Raw genomic sequence first — 18,327 nt, 5'->3', positions numbered from 1 at the left:
CTCAGCATTCAGATTGAATAGGTTTGGAATAAGGATATAATCATGATGCACACCTGTACTGATTTTAAACCATATACTGTTCCTTTGTTCCTTCAAATAGTTACTTTTTGATCTATATATAAGCTTCCCATGAGCACAATTAAGTGTTTTGGTATTCTTCTCAGAGCATCTATAATCTGTTAAGATCCACACAATAATATCTTTGCATACTCAGTAAAATGTTCTCAGTAAAAAGTTCTTTGCACTGGACCGCAAAGAAGCCAAAGCACAGGGAAGAATTCAAGATACTAAAGAGTTGAATAGAAGATTTCAAAAGGCAGCACGGGATGACAAAGCAAAATATTACAATGAAATGTGCAAGGAGTTGGAGTCGGAAAATCAAAAGGGCCGAACTCGCTCAGCATATCTTAAGCTCAAGGAACTGAAGAACAAATTCAAACCTCGAGTTGCTATAATCAAGGATGCTTTCGGCAGAACGTTAAATGATCCTGGAAGTATTAGAAAAAGATGGAAGGAATATACTGAGTCACTGTATCGAAAGGAATTGAAAGACACAGAAGAATTTCATGAAACAACATATGAGCAAGAGCCTATGGTGATAAAAGAAGAAGTTCAAGCTGCTTTGAAGGACATGGCCAAAAATAAGGCTCCAGGAATAGATGGTATACCATTGATATATTTCAGTTAACAGATGCTGCCCTGGACGTGCTCACCAAGTTGTGCCAAGAAATCTGGAGAACGACCACTTGGCCAACTGACTGGAAGAGATCGATATTTGTTCCTATCCCAAAGAAAGGCGACCCAACCGAATGTGGAAACTACAGAACAATTTCACTGATTTCACATGCAAGCAAGATTTTACTGAAAATTATCCAAAAACAACTGGAACAGCACATCAACAGAGAACTACCAGAAGTCCAGGCTGGTTTCAGAAGGGGTCGTGGTACTAGAGATATTGTAGCTGATGTTAGATGGATCTTGGCTGAGAGCAGGGAATACCAGAGGAATGTCTATCTGTGTTTCATTGACTATGCAAAGGCGTTTGACTGTGTAGATCATAACAAACTGTGGCTGACTCTGAGAAGAATGGGAATCCCAGAACACTTGATTGTTCTAATGCGAAACTTATACTTGGACCAGGAGGCAGTCGTCAGAACAGAGCAAGGGAACACTGCATGGTTCAAAATTGGGAAGGGCGTATGCCAGGGATGCATCCTATCTCCATACCTTTTCAACCTATATGCAGAACAGATTATCCGGGAGGCTGGGCTCTATGAGGAGAAATGTGGGGTCAGGATTGGTGGACGATTTATCAACAATCTGCGTTATTCGGATGACACAACCCTGCTTGCTGAAACTGAGGAGGACCTGAAGCGCCTACTGCAGAGTGTCAAGGACTGCAGCCTACAATATGGATTGAGGCTCAATGTCAAGAAGACAAAGATTCTCACCACTGGACCAATCGGCAGCATCAGGATGGATGGTGAAGAGATTGAGATAGTACACAGCTTTAGTTTGCTTGGCTCCATAGTCAACAGTCTTGGCACCAGCAGCCAGGAAATTAAAAGGCGCATTGCCATGGGAAAGTCTGCTGTTAGGGACCTCTCCAAAGTGCTGAAGAGCAGTGGTGTCTCTCTGGAGACTAAGGTGCGTCTGATACAGGCCATGGTCTTCGCAATCACCTGTTATGCATCAGAGAGTTGGACAATGACCAAGGAGGATAGAAGGAGAACTGATGCCTTTGAGCTGTGGTGTTGGAGAAGAGTACTGAGAATACTATGGACTGCTAGGAAAACAAATAGATTTGTCCTGGAGAGGATTAAACCGGGTGGCTCCTTGGAGGCAAGGATTCTGAGGCTCCGTCTAACTTACTTTGGACATGTAGTGAGGAGAGACCGGTCCTTGGAGAGGGACATCATGCTTGGGAGAGTGGAGGGACGGCGCAGGAGAGGAAGGCCCTCTATGAGGTGGATTGATTCAATGACTGGGATAATTGGGATGGGAGTGTCAGAGACAGTGCGATTGGCACAGGACAGAGCGGAGTTTAGGGCTGTTGTACATAGGGTTGCTATGAGTCGCAGGCAACTCGACGGCACATAACAACAACAACAACTCAGTAAAACAAATGAGTCAACAAACAAGTGGCAGGAAATAGAATTGGGGTTTGGAAAAAGAAGGTGCTTAAAGACCTTTCTGTCTTGAAGAATTAGCCAACTAAAAGTTTTAAACTGGAATTTGTAAGATTTTGGTTTTGTTTAGAAAAATCACACTGACTTAGAAAATATTTAGAGGGAGCCCTGAAGTTCTGGAGAATGACTTACAGAAATTCCAGCAATTCTGATCATGTAGTCATGAAAGTATTTGGTTGCTAACTGATGGGCTAGGTGTTTGAAGCCACCAGCCACTCCACAGAAGAAATAGGTGGCAATCATCTTCCCTGACGACTGACTTACAGCCTTGGAAACCCTAAGGGAAGTTGTCCATTGCTGTTGGTGGTGGTTGTGAGTATAAGTTAGAACCTACTGGAGGACAAGGAGTATATGTGGATGGGTTTGTTTGTTTGTTTGTTTTCCCCTGATAGGGAATAAAAATTAATGTTTGGGATTTTTTTGTTATTTGTTTTTTTAACAAAAAGCCTAGAGTTAGGGAGCTCTGGTGGCATATTGGTAAGGAATTGTGCTGCTGTATATGAGAAAGATGAGCAATCAACTGCCCCTGAGGGTCAGCTATGCATGACTCAGTTGCTACTCGATGGTCCACAAAAACAGAGAAAGGGATACTGTTGTTCCTGAAAAACTGAAGTGATGGTTGTTGTAGTATGGATATAGAGATGAAAACTGGTGTCAAAGGATAATTTGTCTTCTGGTCTGGCAACTAATTAAGATAGAGGACAGAATGTTAGTTCAGTGTGGGATACATTATGTTGGAGTTGTCTGTAGAAACCCAGGGAGAGGTGATCTGGAGGCAATTACAGGATTAAGTCTGAAGGTCAGTTGTGAAACTATTTCAACATGAGTGGCACAATCCATAGGGAACTGTGCTGGTAACCTAAAGGCAGCTGGTTCAAATCCACCAACAGCTCCCATAGGAGAAAAAGGGACAATCTCCTCGCAGGCAATTTACAGCCTCTGAAAACCCTCCAGAAGGTCAACTATGACGAGGCCCTGACTCCACAGCAAAGAGTTTTAACATATGTAGAATGAGAAGAAAAGCATGCAAGGAAAACCAACATTAAGAGACTGAGAAAAGAAATTTTGACTCAAACCCAGTCTGGAACAGAACTTTTTTGTGTGATGTAATTTACAACTCCTTCTGGGAAGCAATTAGCATTCCTGATAAAGTGCGTGAACAGTTTTCTGACAGACTTTAATAAGACCGAGAACTCCTTCTGGGAAGCTAGGGTTACCCACCCAGCTGATTGACTAGCCTTATATACAATCTTTAACCAGATGTTCTTTTCTTTTTTTTAATTTTGGGGAGGGAGTGTTATAAATTCTGAAAATGGCCATTAAACCATTCTTCCCCCCCCCCTTTTGCAGTATCTCTACCAAATCTTACAGTTGTTTTTTATTTTTCAGAAAGCCTCTTCCAAGGTGGTCATAAACAATACTTTTTTTTCCCTGAGGCTTAGCTTTCAAAAATAGGAAAAGGAATCTCAGCAGCATGAGACAAGGCCAGAAAAGTATGAAAACGAGCTGAAAATAGGTGCAGGATAGGGCAAGATTCAGATTTGTTGTTCATAGAGTTACTATGTCATGTCAACTCAATGACAACTAACAACAACAACAAAAGGTGAAAATACTTCCAGGAACAAGATGACATCACAACAGCATCCAAGGTTGGTGAGAGGTCAAGTAAAGATAAGAAATCACCTTAGAATTTAAGAATAAGAATATCACTGGTAACTTTCAAGAGCAATTTCAGTGGGACAATTGGGGGCTGAAGGCAGATGTCACAGAGCTCTAGTGAGGTGTAATATGTAAGGAGTTGATATGCTCTTTCCAAGATAACACCTCCCTGGCAGGTTCAAATACACCAGTAGCTCCACAGAACAAAGATTAGCAGTGTCCCACTGTGAGACGTACAGCCTCCAAAAATCGAATGACAGATCAGCTATGAGATGGTTCTGACTCAGCAGCAGAGTGTTAACAAGAATGGATGTAGACCTCTGATAAACATGTAGAAATAAAAGGGAGCAAAAAGGGCAGAAGTTTGGGGAAGGTTTGTTTTTAGTCAGAGGGAGAAGTATATTTAAATGTGTTTTGGGAACAGGTTAGAAAAAAAAAAGAGAAGTAAGAGATGCTGGTGAGAGGACTAGTCTTCAATGAAAACCACTGAAAATGGGCCACTCTCAGGACCTGAGTGAGAATAGAGGAAAGGCCTTCATTGACCAGGAGAAAGGGGAAGGGTATCTGGAAGTTTGGTGGAAAAGTTGCAGGTATTATTGCCCAATGACCTCTATTACTTTTGTAAGTAGAAGGTTAAGAGCTCTGTCAAAAATGCTGAGGAAAGTGGGAGAGGAGGCAGGCTTAAAGACAGGAAGGAAGTCTTGCGAGAGATCATGTGATTCATGGGAGAGTGAATTGGCAGAGAGAATGGTTTCAAAGCATTGTGGAGGAAGGGAATCTTGGATTCAGGTAAGTCCTGATTTACAATGAGAACCTGTTCACACATCTGCATCTATCAGTTGGTTCTAACTTAAGCTGAAGACTACATTTTGGGAGTTTGTTTTTATTATTAGTGCCTATTGAATTTCATTGACCAGGCAGGGTCTCATAGAGACCATATTTACAACAACCCCAAAACCTGCTCTATCCTGTGCCAACTTTATTGTCTCTGACACACCTACCCTCATCACCCCAGTCACTGTATCAATCCATTTCATCGACGGTCTCTCTCTTTTTTTGTCCCTCCACCCTTCCAGTATTACACATTCCATTTCTTCCTTTACAATATCTAATTTTCCTACATTTATGGTTCTCACATTCCATGCTCCAGTCACTAGTGTCTCTTTACAACTGTTCCTTTGTATTTCCATACTTTAAAGCCCCACCTCAGTTGCCCTTTCTGTTAGTCTGCGTGTGTTCTGTTGTACATAGGGTTTTAAGAGGCCTGCTATTTTACAAGTGCATGGCCAGTCCTTCTTCCTAATCTGTCTTAATCTGAATGCTCAGATTTAGAGAAGTATCTGACAGACAGGCATTTCACAGAAAAAAGTGATATATCCCTAATTGTGGAATTAACCATTAGTGTCAGTGTTGTCCCTGCCGTTGGCACAAATGTCTTGACCCACTTACTTCCCTGCTCCACCATCGACCAGGATCCCCATCGACTCCTACCCACTCCCATGGTATACCAATTGATAATTTCAGCTAACAGATGCTGCCCTGGACGTGCTCACCAAGTTGTGCCAAGAAATCTGGACAACAGCCACTTGGCCAACTGACTGGAAGAGATCTATATTTGTTCCCATTCCAAAGAAGGGTGACCCAACAGAGTGTGAAAGTTATAGAAAAATACCATTGATTTCACATGTAAGCAAGAGTCTTCTGAAGATTATCCAAAAACGACTGGAACAGCACATCAACAGAGAACTGCCAGAAGTCCAGGCTGGATTTAGAAAGGGTCGTGGTACGAGGGATATTATGCCAAATGTTAGATGGATCTTAGCTGAAAGCAGGGAATACCAGAGGAATGCCTATCTCTGTTTAATTGATTATGTAAAGTGTTTGACTGTGTGGATCATAACAAACTGTGGCTAACTCTGTAAAGAATGGGAATCCCAGAACAATTGATCATGCTAATGCGAAACCAATTCTTGGACCAAGAGGCAGTTGTCAGAACAGAGCAAGGAAACACTGCATGGTTCAAATTTGGGAAGGGTGTATGCTAGGGATGTGTCCTGTCTCCATAGCTTTTCAATCTGTATGCAGAACAGATTATCCAGGAGACTGGCTCTATGAGAAGTGTGGCATGAGGATTGGTGGAAGATCTACCAACAGTCTGCGTTATGCAGATGACACAACCCTGCTTGCTGAAACTGAGGAGGACCTGAAGCACTTGCTGCAGAAGGTCAATCAAGGACTGTAGCCTTCAATATGTATTGAGGCTCAATATCAAGAAGACAAAGATTCTCACCACTGGACCAATTGGCAGCATCAGGATGGATGGTTAAGAGATTGAGATTATTCACAACTTTAGTTTGCTTGGCTCCACAATCAACACTTTTGACACCAGCATCCAGGAAATTAAAAGACATTGCTATGGAAAAGTCAGTTGTTAGGGACCTCTTCAAAGTACTGGAGAGCAAAGGTATCTGATACAGGTTATGGTCTTTGCAATCAGTTGTTATGCGTCAGAGAGTTGGACAATGACTAGGAAGGATAGAAGGAGAATTGATGCCTTTGAGCTGTGGTGCTGGAGAATAGTATTGAATGTACCATGAACTGTTAAGAAAACAAACAGATTCATCCTAGAGAGGGTTAAACTGGGCAGCTCCTTGGAGGCAAAAAGATTCTGAGGCTTCGTCTGACATACTTTGGACATGTTGCAAGGAAGGACCTGTCCTTAGAGAGGGACATCATGCTTGGGAGGGTGGAGTGATACCATAGGAGAGGAAGATCCTATGAAGTGGATTGATTCAGTGACTGGGATGATTGGGGTGGGTATATTGGAGACGGTGGCACAGGGCTGAAGAAGGTTTAGGGATGTTGTACATAGGGTCGCTATGAATTGCAAGCGACTCGACGGCACATAACAACAACCACCTTTTTAAGCATGATGCCCTCTCTAGGATGAACCTGTTTGTTCTCCTAGCAGTCAATGGTATATTCAAAACACCATAACTCAAAAGGCATCAGTTCTTTTTCTATCATCTCTAGTGATTGTCCAACTCTCTGACCCATAGCAAGCAATTGCGAAGACTATGGCCTGGATAAGGTGCACCTTGTCTCCAGACTGACGTCATTGCTCTTCAGTACTTTGGAGAGGTCCCTGACAGCTGACTTTCCCAATGCAATTCGCCTCTTGATCTCCTGGTTGCTGATACCAAGAGTGTGTTGACTGTGGAGCCAAGCAAACTAAGTCTGCTACCAATCTCAATCTTTTCACCATCCATCATGATGCTATCAATTGGTCCAGTGGCGACAATCTTTGTTTTCTTGATGTTGAGCATCAATCCATACTGAAGGCTGCAGTCCTTGATCTTCTGCAACAATCACTTCAGGTCCTCCTCAGTTTCAGTAAGCAGGGTTGTGACATAACGCAGGTTGTTGATGAATCTTCCTCCAATCCTGATGCCACATTTATCCTTATACAGCCCAACCTCCTGGATGATCTGTTCTGCATACAGAGTGAAAAGGTATGGAGACAGAATACATCCCTGGCGTATACCCTTCCTGATTTTGAGCCATACAGTGTCTCTTTGCTATATTCTGACAACTGCCTCCTGTAGGTTTGGCATAAGCACAATCAAATGATCTGGGATTCCCATTCTTCTGAGTCAGCCACAGTTTATTGTGATCCACACAGTCAAAAACATTTGCATAGTCAATGAAACACAGAGAGACATTCCTCTGGTACTCTGCTTTTAGCCAAGATCCACCTAACATTAGCTAGTACCACGGCCTCTGCTAAACCCAGCCTGCACATCTTACAGTTCTTTGTTGATATGCTGCTCCAGTTGTTTTTTTGGATGATTTTCAGCAGAATCTTGCTTGCATGTCGTCAGGCTCTGACCTAGGTCAAGCGGGTCAAAGGGGGAACAAAGTATTGGAAGAATATCAACATGAACAGCCTCGCCCATCAGACTAATACACAATGGAGTGCCCCTCCCTTCCCTCCCTAGAAGACCACCCACTGGCTAAAACCACAGTGGAATATCCCTCCCTTCCCTCCCTAAAGAGGGAAGAACCTGCCCTACACACACACACACACACTAATAAAAATCAAATAAAAATTAAAAAAATAAAAAAAAAACACACCCAAAACAAAACCTGCCCTAATCCACTTTAGAGTGTTGTATTTCCTTGGTTTGTCTCTTTGCCTGTCTCTCTCTCCAGATGAAGGAATTCCCCCCTCCCTCCAGCCCCCTTAGTAAAGTTTTTTAGCTTTCTCTTCCTCTCTGGTCCCTTCTTTGAGTCCTTGGCCTTACATCCAGTCGGAAGACCTAACAAATGTGATATTAATGGTATTGTTTCTGCACTCTGTCGGGTCGCCTTCCTTTGGAATGGGAACAGATGTAGATCTCAGCTCCCTTATTATTATCATCAGTATCTTTACAAATCTGCTTTTTGTATTTAGGAGATGGCAGTGTTACATATATGTAATCATATCAGTATCTTATCTAGGTATCAGTAGATATTAAGTGCAATATGGTATGCAGTATATATTACAAATGGTGAGATGTAAACACAAGCTAAATGGACAATTGGTACATACAGTTCTTGTATTTCAAAGATACTGTAAGTAAAGAGCATCTATATGGTTCCAGTTGCATGGGCTTACCCTTTTCTCCCGTCGTATTTTAAAGAAGCAAGAAGGAAAATCTAGTGAACAGTCACCTCCTTTTCTCTCCTGTCTTCTCAGTCGGCTTTGCCACTTCCTCTTCCTATTTTTAAATATCATTACTTTTGGATTTTTCGAGTCAGAGTCAGAACTGACTTACAGGTGACTCTCAGCGAAGCTGAACTGCCATCTCAAAGGCACATAGATAGAAACTACCAGCTGCTCTGCTGGAGAAGGATGGGTAGCTTTTCTCATGAAATTTACTGCCTCTGAAAACCACCTGGATGGTCAGTTTTGAGTCACTTCCCACTTGAAGGCACTCAATCACAACAACAAATGTCCAGATCAGGGAGAGATTGTCTATCTTTATCCTTTCGAGCAGCTGCTGAATTTGAACTGCCTGCTTTGGGGGTCTGCAGCAGGACACCTTCTCCACTGTTACTACCAGAAACTTTTCTCACGTTATAGACATTTCTGGTTGAGCTCACTCATTAGCATGGCTTCGGTTAATTAATCTCCCTGTGTTGAGAATTCCTAAGTCAATATTTGCAACCCAGTCTTTCTCAACAACACCATCATTGCTTGTGGGGCCACCTGCCTTCTGACTATTTTCAATAGGATGTCTCTCAGCCACCTCAAACTAATCTCAATATAAATACCACACCATGCATTTCCTTCCTCTGAAAATGAATCACAAACTCCAGAGTGAATGGATGCTTCAGGAGAGTAGGATGTCTTTGTTTTAACCACCACCTTAGCCCTGTGCCCAGAGCTCAGTTTCCATCAAATAAATTAAGGAATTCATTCAGTTCTCTAATCCAGAGACTTGGAAATACGGTTTTTCTCTAATTTCTCCTTCACCTCTGATATCTAATCACTAAAGTGTTGTCCACAAGTAAATATCTCTCCTGATGGAAAAGTGAAATTGCAAGTCATGTTAACACAGAAACGTAACTTTCTTTGCTTTTCTGACTTTCTCTTTCTTCCTTAACATTCATTCCAAACGTGGGGAGGGCTGCTCTTTTCCATCTTCCACTCACCCTCCCTCCCATCTGCTGCCTATTCTTGTCTTCTCTGTGTTAGAGGAAAGGAAACCCGGTTTTTCATTTGCTAATGATTTGGGCTCAGGTTATAATGGACCATTAAGGTCTATTGTGAAAGAAAAGGATGAAATGGAATTTTCTTGATGGAGAGATAATGAGACTGTGGAGTGTAGACCTCAAGGAGGTAGGTTGGCAGGGCTTGGGATCTGATCCAGAATTTTCTGAAGTTGAGTGTGTTAAAAGAAGGACTTCAGGGAGAGCCCGAGTCCCCTGTTGGAGGCACAGTATGGAAGGATGTCTTTGTTTCAGGGTCCGTTTCCCTAACGATTTCTCAGTCCTGGGAGCAGAGGATTTGGGCCTCATGGTACCCAACCTACAAACTACTCCTTGCCCAACAGACTCTTCCTTTAGTGTTCCTGACATGTTCTCAGTCAACGCAAATGCCTCTAGTCCATGGACTCCATCTGAAATGTACTTGGAAGCTCTAAGCCCTAGAGACATCCCTTGAGCACCAGTTGGGTTAGAGAAATGAGTTCCCACATTCAGTTGCAAAATTGGAGAATTGATCGCACTGAAAAGTTAAGCAGTGTTAACTGTGTGGTCATCACAGACTGGTTGTCTAAATGTCTCCACTCCATAATAAGGGCTACCCTCCAAGCCAGCCTCATCCCTACCAGTCTTCCTGCACTCATCCATGCTCCAATACAGCAATCTGAAGTTTTGTTAAAGAAAAAAAGCAGGAACACAATCCTTTCTTACTAGGCCAGCATCTATTATCCTTCAGGTTTCCGCTTTATGTCACTTCGGAGAAGGTCTGTCCGATTCCCCCTCCTCTGACCCCATACAGGTAAGATCATGTATCCATACTCAATACTTCCCTCAAACTCTGAGAAACTCCAGTTTATTGCTATTATGCATTTGTGGGGGCTCCCTGGGTGGTGCTAATGGTGAACTATTAAAGCAAGTGATGGGCTTCTAACCAAATGGGTGAAGAGTTGAGTTTACCTGGAGGCTGCTAGGAAGAAAGGCCTGGTAATCTACTTGACCCCAAATCAGCCATGGTTTTGAGTTCATAATCATGTGAATAACAACTGCTGCCTGATTGTGGGCAGAGACTAAGTTTCATTTACTCATTCATTTATCTTCCTATTGCAAGAAGAAATTGGTTGCAAGAAGAAATTGGTTGCTTAAGAATGTTTTTTAAGTAACTGAAAGAAAATAGCCCTGTTAGTGTGGTAAGTGGGAATAGAACCTATACTAATGGCTCTCAATCTTGAGTGTGGGTCAGAATTACCTAGAGGACTTGTCAAAACACGGGGTGCTGGGTCTAACCACGGTTTCTGTTGGTCTGGAGATGGCACTAGAAAGAATGCTTTTAAGACAAGTTCCTTGGTAATGCTACAGCCATCCAAGGTGGCTACTGATGCAGTTGGTACTGGCTGGAGATCACCTTTTGAGTCCACCTGTTATGTCTTTTGTGAGAAGAGAAGGCTGGGTGGGTATTGGTAGATTGACATGATTAAAATTCCATTTTTTATCTCCAGATAAAAAGATGGAGTGAAAAGCACAGCACTGGAAAATCTGAGAATCTCTGAGGGATTAATCAGGGTGGGAGATTTTTTTTTAAAAGAAAATTTTTACTTTATACTGGTTTACTTAAAAAGTTCATATACATTTTTCTCACACCAGATCTTTCACATTTCCTTTACCCATCCCTCGCTCTGCCCATCAAATTGTGTGACACTATGATCACCCTCCTGCCCATTCTCACCCATCTGCTCTTACCCTCCCCTGCTTAGGTTGGGAGATTTTTAATTTGAAAGTCATCTATAGGAGCCAGGTTCTACAGAAGCATGTTGGCTGGGATTGGTGAGCATTAGGGTGGAATGTTGACTCCCTAATGGGAGAGAGACAATGTGATAAGGCCTCCTATTTAAAAACCTTTTTGTTTCGCAATATGGGTCTGGAATCCAGTTTGAAAGTCATCTGCAGAAACGTATTGTCTGTGATTGGCGAGCATTAGGGTGGAATGTTGATTCGCTAAGAGGAGGGAGACGATAGATATGATTTGGTCAGCAGCAAGGGTGCTGGAATCCAGTTTGAAAGTCAAACTCACGGTAAAGTTACTTGTGGTTACTTGAGGTAACTCATGAATGCTGTGATGCTGAATGCTGTGACACTGATAGGCCAAATGCGATAACGGTTACCCATGGTGGACAGTGTTTGGTGGAGCTTCCCGGCTAAAACAAGCTTGGAAGCAGGAGTAGCATCCACTTCCGAAACGGCTTGCTTCTGGAAACTCTATGAACATGGAGAAATGACCAAAGTTATACAAGTGTTCAGGCCTTTCGTTCATAGGGTTGCTATGAGTCATCTGTGACTCGACAGCATTTAACTATAACACCATTAAGACATCAAAACTTTTCAAATGTTGACATCTTTCAAGAATTGATGGTCAAGTGGCCTGTAGATAAATAATTTTGGGGAGGTCAGAGTTGTCTGTATTAAAAAACCCCAAAACAAAACTCAATCACCCAAAATTACACATACATAAAAACCAATACTGAAATGAAAAGAAAGAAAATAAAATGAATGTGTGATAGCATTCTTACTTTATCAAAGATGCATATGAGAAAGACTGAAAGAATACACGGTTTATGCTTATAATGCTTATGAATGAGTTTAATACTTTCTCTTTCCTAATTTAAAAAATTTCTCTCCATGATCATATATTACTTTCACGATTAGTAAAAGCTTTTCTTATTTTGAGCTTTCTCAGCCTTGGGCATTTCCATCTGGCTGAATTAACTTAATTATCTTCTCTCCTGTCCCCTTGTCAGACTTACTTCCTTTGACATCTTAACTTGTACTGCTGTTGTTATTTACCATTGAATTTATTGTAACTTAACAGAACTCTATGTGTGTCAAAGTAGAATTGTGCTCCACAGAGTTTTTGGAACCTTTTGGAATCACTTCACTAGGCCTTCCCTGCAAGGCACATCTAAGTGAGTTTGTACTAATAATACTCTTTCTGTGCACCACTAGGAAAATCAACTATATTAAAACAGCACCATAAACTAAAACTTAAAGAAAAAGAAGAAGGCATTTGGGAGCAAAAATAATTTTGTTGCTTGACATCAGCAAGAAAGCATTACACTTAAATTTATCTGTTATTTTTTAAATTTGTAAAGATAGTCTGGATGAACAAGACTGTCTAGGACTCTGAACTCATGGACTGGTCAGATAGGGAACTCCAATCACCTGCTTTCTGCCTCTTCCTGTTCCTTTTATGGGTGCAAGCTCTCATTTCCAACTTTGCTCGTCTTATTTGTACATATACTTATTTACTCCTTTTGATCCAGCAATTACCCCTAACTAATAAAATTTAAAAATGTATTCTTTCCTATCATTTGTAGTTCTTTCTTTTAACACTCAAGATCCTAAATTCATTTCACACCAAATTTTATTTTTAGCATAAATTCAAGATTTCCAACAACTGAATGCCAAATAAACTTTGAGAACATAACACATTTTATCTAAAAGGGTATTTGTGCAAGGAAACAATTCTCTCCCTGTGTTATCTGTCAACTGGCAATGGGAAGATTTTCTTGCTCATACTGTAAAGAATGAGATAACTCAGGAGGCAAGGATAGTGAAGCTTTACCTCACATACTTTGTTAGGAGATTCCAGAACTTGGAAAAATATTTCATTCTTGGAAAGGTAGAGCATGAGCGTAAGTGAAAAAGATCCTCAACAAGATGAATTTACAAAGTATGTGTAACAATGGGTTTAAGTGTTGGGTTTAAATGTATAAGGGAGGATGAGAATGGCACAGGAGAGGGTAGGGTTCAGATCTCTTGTTCGTAGGATCACTAAGGCTTGACGGCATTTAACAACACTTCACTTGTCTATGCATCTACTTTATTTAAAATACGAACATTCTAAATCCCTTACCAAGAACTAGTAATTCTTTACCGGTAGAGATGTAGAAGACAGAAGGAGAATTGATGCCTTTGAGCTGTGGTGCTGGAGAAGAGTATTGAGAGTACCATGGACTGCTAGGAAAACAAACAGATTCATCTTGGAAAGGATTAAACAGGGTAGCTCTTTGGAGGCAAGGATTCTGAGGCTTCGTCTAACATACTTTGGACATGTTTTAAGAAGAGACCGGTCCTTGGAGAAGGACATCATGCTTGATAGGGTGGAGGGACAGCGCAGGAGGGGAAGACCCTCTATGATGTGGATTGATTCAGTGACTGGGATAATTGGGATGGGAGTGTCAGAGACAGTGCGATTGGCACAAGACAGAGCAGAGTTTAGGACTGTTGTACATAGGGTCGCTATGAGTCGCAAGAGACTCAACAGCACATAACAACAACAGCAATATAATAATAGATGTTAACAGAATTAAATTTTTTATATTTATGTCCTGATTTTGAAACCATACATGATAATTCTTCTACATCTCTACCGGTAAAGAATTACTACAGATGAAAGTATGATACTAAGGTCAAAGATCTTAAGAGAAAACAAAATTACATGAAAAAGTACAATTCTGAAATTAAAACTCATAAGAAAAGTCTGAATTCACATATTGGAGAGACTAAGAAATGGAGATCTTGAATGATTTGCCAAGGTAAGGCAGTAAATGACAACGTGAAACCAGAAACTCGTTTTCCTAATTGCAAGCTCAGTATTTCTTATTCTAGTCTGTATTATCTTTGCTGCCACAAGGCAAACCATGTTATTGTCTTTCCCACTTTAGAAATAGGTTGTATAAAAGTTTCCTTTGTGGTCTGATGGCAAAACACACCTATTAATTTAAGAAATGCCAACTGCTGATCATTAATGACAAAATTCTTTGAGTATATTCTTCATGGATTTGATTTGCCTTTCATTTTCTAAGACTGTTGGGAGAAATTACTTTTGTTAAGAAGAAAGAGCTCTTATATATTATTTTGTCTATCATTTTGGGAGAGGAAGTAAATCCTAGTCAGTTGTAGTGTGAATTTTGGAATCTGTTACCTTTTAGTCTGATTCTATTTCTCCCTCATGATACTACTTCTGCTGATTAGTATTATTTAATGACACTCCAGCATAGAAGATGGCTCTGGGACCATGACTTTTTTTTTTTTTTGAAGGGGGAGACCATGAATCTTGATCCATTTTTTTGAAAAATGAAAGTTATCTACAAATGTCTATTGCAGTTTTCCATTGAGAAGACACCAAGAAAGAGAAAAAAGAGAGATGTGCCGAAGAAGTTGACACCTTTTGGTGGCAAACCTCTAATAGACAATTCTGCATGGTTATTTTGTTCCTCTTACCAATCTTTTATGTTAGGGAAGGCTAACCTTATATTACTAGCAGCAAATAATTTGAAGCTTTATAAATAATGCATTTCATAGTTACACAAGCTGGTCACTGTGGAGCTGGGTCCATCTAGGTCTAGCTGTGACGATTGTATTGACTTCTGGAGAATATGAATAAGGTGAACCAATAAAAATAACAAGTGTGGTTCAGTACTAATATAGTAATAAGGATAGTCAACACAGAGCTTTATATGAATAAGACTGGTAGAGAGCCTTTGTGCTCTCTTAGTGAAACAGGAAGAGGAAACATACTTCAGATTTCCTTTGGCTTTTTTTTTTAATCATTGAAAGACTCAACTTTGTTTTGCATTTACCAGATTATGTGTTCTTGTGAAATCAAACTGAATACATTCCTAATTCTTCAAATGGATAAATACATCTTTCAGGTTCAATATTTGACATTGTAAATTGTGATCACAGTTCATATTTACTGGATGGGAATTATACATTGTACTCAGAGTTCTTTTTCCTTTGAAACTATCATATACCTTATTTCTTTAGGTGGTCCTTAAAAGAGAGATGTGTGAAAAAGCAAGTTTGTATTCTGTGGAAAATCATTGACCTTTCAATTTTTTTATACCTAAATAATTTTTAAAAAATTTTTTGAAGAGTACAGACTATCTCATGGACTGCCAAAATAACAAAGAGGTATGCATGTCTAGGAAAGGGTGCAGCCAGAAAGCTCCTTGTTGATAAGGATGACAAAGCTTCTTCTCACATACTATGGTCCTGCTAGTAGAGAGACTATTCCTTGGCAAGGGACATCATACTTGGAAAGATGGATGAGGAAAAGAGGAAGACCCTTCGAGGAAATGGATTGACACCCTGACTGTAACAATGGGCTCAAGTATGTCTGAGATGCTGAGGATGGCACAGGATAGGACAGGGTTCAGATCTGTTGTTCATAAGGTTGCTAAGGGTTGTACTTTACTCAGTGGCACCTAACAACAATTCACCAGTCGCTCTTGGAGAAAAAAAAATGGGCAATCTCCTCCTCAGCGATTTACAGCCTTTATTGGAGTGTCAACTATGGTACATAACAGTAATAATTTTATATTATACTGCAACTCCAATATTAGTGTTATGTCCGATTCTTAATGTTTTAAAGATGTCTAGGTCTGTAGGTCTGTGAAACACGAACATGTCTAATTTATAAATAATCACTATCGGTTTTTTAAACCACTATCTAATGGATTCATAATCGTTTCCAGTTAATGGTTTGATAACAAACTTAGGTTAAAGATGTACACAGACTTGAGAATTGATTCTCTATAATTAAAACTTAATTCTAACCCACAACTTCCTAAAAGGGATACTGTTGTTGTTGTGTACCATCGAGTCAGAACTGACCGTTTTCAGAGGCAGTTTATGGAAAATTACCCAACCATCTCCCCCGGAGCAGCTGGTGGATTTGAACCTCAGGCCTTCAAAATTGCAGCGCAGCTTTCAGTTTTGTCATTCAACTTGAATACAAAGACTTAGTGATGAGATCTCTAAATAGCCATAATTTACATAGAGAAATAAAAATGAATTTGAAAGAATCCATTTCTAGGAGCAGCGGTGCTTGACAAGAGTTGGACCTAGAACAGTTTGCAGTATAATTTTTTTAAAAAAACCCTTAAAACTCCACCTCCTTGCCTGACGTCGCCTCACAAATTTCTAGACTCACAAGAGAAAAAGAAGAGATTTTAAGATCTTAAGAGTCTCGCTCTTTGTAAGCCCCCTTCGGACTGAGTGAGGCCCGCGCCTTGCCAGGCCCTGCGGGCTGCGGAGAGGGCGGTGAAGAGTTAACGTGGGACTGAGCCCCCCGCTCCGAGGGCTCCCGCGCGCTCCCCCTCCCGTCCGTCCCCACCCTCTCGTTTTGGCAAGGGATTAAAGTGCTCCCCCCTGTGGCAGCAATGACCCACAAATGAGTTTGATTCACATAGTCCTTCCTCCATAACCAGCCAAACGTCCGTCCGAGAGTGTCTCCGTGCGCGAGTGCCGGGTGTGTGCGCGCCGGCGAGAGCAGGGGCCCGCCCGGCTCCCCGCCCGCCGTGGCCCGAACTCATGCAGCGCGGAGTGAGCGAGCGGCGCGGAGCCCAGCGGAGCCTCGGCCGAGTCTCTCCGCAGCAGGTACGCGCGGGCCGCGGGGGGCGCGCGGGGTGGGCGCGCCGTGCGTGTGTCCGCGCGTGTCTGCGTGTGGGTCCGTGTGCGCGTCCCGATTCCGCGGCAGCGTCGGCTGTAGCAGCGGCGGCGGCTGCAGGACGAGCCGAGCAGGCTCAGCCATATTTGATGGTTTTGTTGCTTTGCTCGGGAGTTCTCGGGAGTAATTTAATGCCGAAGGTCGCTGCCTAGTGGAAATAATATAGTACGTCATTAATATGGCGCCAAAAGATTGGGTTCTCGATATGTAGCGAGGAGGGAGGGAGGCAGCCAGCCGCCCAGCGCAGCGTTACTATCCCAACAGTAACTTGGGCATTGCCGGGGCGGGGGCCGGAGAGGAGGAGAGGATGATTTTTGGATCCTGAGAATTGTTCTATGTTTTATCAGTAAGTTTTATTGTTATTATCATTGTTAATTTTTCAATTTTGAGAGGCTGAAGACTTAGACCTTTTTCTTCTTTTGGAATTGTGAAGAACATGCGATTTTCAGGTGAATCATCAGTTAAACGCGTTCTGGAGCAGAAGCCCAGTTTAGTTGGCTTTAGTTTATATTCTTTAAAAAGCCAAAGTGCATTGGAGTGCATGAAAGTGGAAAGCATAGTAGCAACTTGGTAGACAGATGGCAATGGCAGAACGCACGTCCGCGTATATATCTGAATCCAGAGTGTGTGACCGTGTGGCGAGGAACTATATTTGTCCAAACATAGGTGTGTGTGTAGAAATACATCTATTTGTGTGGGGTGTCCGCAGTCCTGGCTCTTGTCACCGCGTCACTACACGTCCAAGATATTCATTGCATCAATTCAAGGACAGTGAGCAAGAGGTGGAGGGACAGCTTGGCAAATACTGCTTCAAATTGGGTTTCTAATGATCAGACCTATTACTTACAAGACTGCCTGGAAAGTATAAAACCCTTCATCGGTGAAATTAAGAAGGAGTTGCATATGTAGAGCAAAGTACTAATTAATCATGAACTTAAAACGGATTGCAAATTGTAACCTTTGGCACCATCTGCGAATTGTGGGGGTGGGGTCCCCTGGTCTCGGGCGCTGCCTTAAATTGAACGTGCTAATGTTACCGGGTTTGCAAGTTGCAGAGCCCTTTAGTGCACGTGTCTTGTGCCTGTGAGTGTGTTTGTGAGTTGAGGGGTGTTGTTCGGTAGCCATCAGGCTTTCTAGGCTGCTCGGCTCTGGCTTGCAAATGCGAAGAGGGATGGAATGTGGAATGTTGACCGGGAAACCGATTCCTGTCGGAACGGTCCCATT

The 18,327-nt window shown here is 41.8% G+C and overlaps 1 protein-coding gene across 2 annotated transcripts in view; it reads left to right on the top strand.

The window, feature by feature from the left end:
* The first annotated feature begins 16,973 nt into the window (after nt 1-16,973).
* Nucleotides 16,974-18,327, top strand: part of JADE1 (jade family PHD finger 1) — a 70,836-nt gene continuing 69,482 nt past the window's right edge. The window contains exon 1 of one of the 2 annotated variants that reach the window (XM_006901162.1): nt 16,974-17,033. The gene's annotated coding sequence lies outside the window, so the exon portion shown is untranslated. Of the gene's footprint in view, nt 17,034-17,157; nt 17,450-18,327 lie in introns of those variants that run through there. The other variant, XM_006901161.1, reaches the window with a different exon arrangement.

Source organism: Elephantulus edwardii, unplaced genomic scaffold (assembly GCF_000299155.1).
Source record: "Elephantulus edwardii isolate Elephantulus edwardi_28Jun2011 unplaced genomic scaffold, EleEdw1.0 scaffold00311, whole genome shotgun sequence".
Classification (NCBI taxonomy): domain Eukaryota; kingdom Metazoa; phylum Chordata; class Mammalia; order Macroscelidea; family Macroscelididae; genus Elephantulus; species Elephantulus edwardii.
The sequence above is the reverse complement of the archived record's forward strand: the minus strand, read 5'-3'. Positions and strand labels throughout refer to the sequence as shown.